Raw genomic sequence first — 4,159 nt, 5'->3', positions numbered from 1 at the left:
TTCTTGGCACAAGCAAAGCAATACATTTGGGATGAGCCGGATTTGTTAAAGTGGGCCCGATCAATTGGTGAGAAGATGTGTTCCGGAAGAAGAAATTCAAGAGGTTTTGACTCATGCACACTCATTTGCATGTGGAGGTCACTTCAGCGGCCAAAGACAGGTCATAAGGTTCTTATGTGTGGTTTGTTTTGGCCTAGTATCTTTAAAGATGCCGCTGAATTTGTTAAAAAGTGTGTTAGGTGTCAACAACTAGGTAGTATTACCAAAAGAAACGAAATGCCCATGCAACCTATTTTAGTTGTTAATATTTTTGATGTTTGGGGCATTGATTTCATGGGTCCATTCCCTAATTCCTTTGGTAATTACTACATTTAGTAGCCGTAGATTATGTTTCAAAATGGGTGGAAGCCATTGCCACTAAAACCAATGACCATACCGTTGTTTGCAAGTTTGTTCAAAGTAACATTTTCTCAAGATTTGGAATTCCTCGTGTGATCATAAGTGATGGGGATCTCATTTTAAAAATTTTCAGTTTGGCAAACTTCTCAAACGGTATGGCGTGAACCACCGAATTGCTACTCCTTACCACCCACAAACGAGTGGTCAAGTTGAGGTTTCCAATAGGCAAATTAAAGAAATTTTGCAAAAGACGGTTAGGCCCGATAGAAAGGATTGGTCAACAAAATTGAATGATGCTTTATGGGCTTATCGAACCGCTTTTAAAACACCTATTGGCACTACACCATATCGGTTGGTTTATGGGAAGGGTTGTCATCTTCCACTTGAGCTTGCACATAGGGCTTTTGGGCCGTTAAGGCCGTTAACATGGATTTTGAGAGTGCAGGTAAGGAAAGAAAGTTGCAATTGTGCGAATTGGAAGAACTGAGAAATGAAGCATATGAATGCGCATCAACATACAAAGACAAGATGAAAGCGGTTCATGATGCCAAATTAAAGAAAAAAGTGTTCGAAGTTGGCCAAAAGGTGTGGCTTTACAATTCAAGGCTCAAATTCTTTCCGGGAAAACTCAAGAGCAAGTGGATGGGTCCATATGTTATTACAAGAGTCGGAAAGTTTGGTGAAATTGAAATTGAGGATCCAAAGGATGGAGTGAAGCAAATAGTCAATGGGCACCGTTTGAAGCCTTATTTGGATGCAAGTGACATTAATGGCTCTACAAAGGAAATGGTGAACTTCATCTCAAGTCCACCATCTTATGATCTTGCATGAATCAAATTGAGGTAATGTCGGGCTGAGGACAATAAACTTAGCGCTAAACGGGAGGCAACCCGTTGTTTGTTTGTTTTCTAGCCTCATTTTCGGTAAGTTAGCTTGTTTGCATTTTATTTATTTGTTTGAGTGTTTTGTAGCATAATCACACATGAAAACTTAATTCCCAGCACTTATGTTTGAGAATTAAGTTGGGGAAGGTCAGTTTGGGTGAAAAAGGAAAACGTTTTGCAAGTTACGTAGTTGAGTAACTCATCTCTAATTTCGGGCGTGCATTGAGGACAATGTGCCTTTAAGTTAGGAAGGGATTCTATTTTTATAACCAATTGCAATCAATGTGGCTGTAGTTAAAAAAAAAAAAAAAAAAAAAAAAAAGATATTCATAAGGGCGTAAGCTACGGCCTAACTGGCGTAACTTACGGTACAAAGGATTTGCAAAATTTCAATTTAGCGTAGCTACGCCAGACTTGGCGTAGGTTACGGTGCCCTGGAAGTGGCTATTTTAGTTTACGCCAAAAATCCTCTGTTTACGCCTCCGAAGACGCCAAAATGACTATTTCCAGATAGGCGTAAGTTACGCCCCTTTCTGGCGTAAGTTACGGTAAGTGTTTTTGATCAGGCGTAGGTTACGCCTACATAGGGCGTAGGGTACGGTAAGTATAACTGAGACTTATGTTTGAATACTACTGGCGTAAGTTACGGCCCTTCCCAGCGTAGGTTACGGCAACAGAAAAGACAACCGGCGTAGGTTACGCCCCTGCCTGGCGTAAATTACGGTAACAGAAGGTCGAATTTTTTTTTTAAATCCAGAAAATTTTAAAACTTTTTATTACAATCACAACCAGAATTCTTTTTCTTTTCACACACATATATCTGAACATATCTTTATCTCTCAATTCTTTCTTCCCAATTATTTTCCACAAAACCCTAACCTTCAATCTCTAATTACTTCTTCAATTCTTCATCAATTCTAACAATTCTTTAGGCTAAATTGCATAACTTTTCGAGGGCTACAAAACCCCTATCTTTATTTGTTTAATTTCAGCCTAATTTTCAAGATTCATGTGAGTTTAATTTCGAATTTTTTTGAAATTTCTTCTTAATTTTTGTTTAATTCACTAACCTTTGCTAAAGTTGTTACTTTGTGTTAGTTGTTGACATGGATGCTCTAAAAAGGCAGGAAAGATGGTCAAGAATTTAAGCAAGAAAGGTGACACTTCTTCTAGTCAACAAAAAGAAGAGAAGGCAAGTGGTTATTCAAGAATCATCATCATCATCATCAGAAGAAGAAAACTCACAGCAGAGAAGTGATGAAATGGAAGTTGAAGTGGATAAACCGGAATGGCGTCAAGGTATCCCCTTATTTACATTACCTCTTGAATGGCAACCAATTTTGTTTAAAGAAAAAATGGGGGAGGCTAGACATCTTGAGGATCAATTGTTGGGGAAAGGCCACTTGATTTGTCAGAATTTCGGGGATTTGGGATGATTGAGGCCTTTGAGCAAATGGGGTGGAAACAAGCCTTGGTTTGGACTAATAATGATAATTCTGAGGTGTACTTAAATGGTATTATGGATTGGTTAAGTACCTTAGAATTAATTCATGGTAGTAACCCTCCTGTGTCTTCTAAGTTAGTAGGCACGGTAAATGGAAAGAAGGTGATAATGTCTTTTGCTACTTTAGATAAAATAGCAAAATTTGACACGGGTGCTACGTCGGGAAGGGCTTGTGATTATGTAGATGAGAAATATTTGGCAGGGGCGGAAACACCACCTAATTGGATTGATATGCTTTCTGAGATTTTTGATGTTAGAAGAGACAGTTTGAGCACAACATTTAGGTTGGAGCGTTCTTTGTTGAAACCACTGCCCCGGTTGATAATGTCAATGTTACTTTGGAATGTTTGCCCCAGAACCAGTGATAAAAGTATGGTTAGGCATCAGGATGTTATTGTTTTATATGCCTTGGTAACGGGGAACCTAGCCTTATCACTTAGACAGATTATGATGTTTAATATTTGGGAGGCAAGGAACAAGAGGAACAAGCTTGTCATCCCTCACCCAAAACTTATTTCTCGCCTACTTCAAATCAATAAGGTAGTCCCAAAGGATACTAATTTACAGTTTTTGGATGGTACTCCTTATACAAGGAAGAGATTGTTGAAAGGGAATGAATGGGAGTTTCAAGATCATCCACAGTTTAGACTCCTTAAGGATTTGAAGGTGGGTGGGTACTTGGTAGCCCCTAAGCAGGGGGTTACTCGGGAAGAGGCAATAGCACTGGTGGAATCAATGGGTGCTAGTCAAAGGGGTGAATCAAGTAGGCCTCAAGAAGGTGTTCAAGGAAGAAGAGATGGTTTGCTGGGAGCTGGGTAGGAGGTACAGGGCCGAGTTTTGGTTATGATAGGCCTCAGGAGTATGATCAGTGGACCTCCTATGAGAGGAGTATGTGGGATATTACTGCTCAGAGTGGTGTACAGAGGCGGAGTTATGAATTAGCTATGGCGTATGCTCATGAACAACATAGAAGACAACAGTTCGATTATTATGAGCAGGTCCGCCATCATCAGGACCACATTGCAGGTCTTGATTATGTAGAAACTCCCCCACCATACGATTATACACAGCCGTTTAATCCTGCAGCTCATCCAGCATATCCTCAAAGTTATGATTCTGAATGGTTTCCCCGACATTCTTGTGTCGGTCGGGTCGAGGATACTTCGGATGCATCACCAGCAGCTTCGGATCCATTTGAAGCCCAATCTCTCTATCGGGGTTTGATGGAATCGATTTTTGGATCACGAGGTCCACGACAGTGATCGGTACCTTCTTTTCATTTTTACTTTTGTTATTTCTTGTGTGATTATGTGATTATTTATTTATTTGTTTTTTGTGTTTTTGCATTTTCAATTCATAGGTAGATTTCAAA

This window comes from Erigeron canadensis, chromosome 8 (assembly GCF_010389155.1).
Source record: "Erigeron canadensis isolate Cc75 chromosome 8, C_canadensis_v1, whole genome shotgun sequence".
Lineage (NCBI taxonomy): Eukaryota > Viridiplantae > Streptophyta > Magnoliopsida > Asterales > Asteraceae > Erigeron > Erigeron canadensis.
This window is presented reverse-complemented; position numbering follows the sequence as displayed.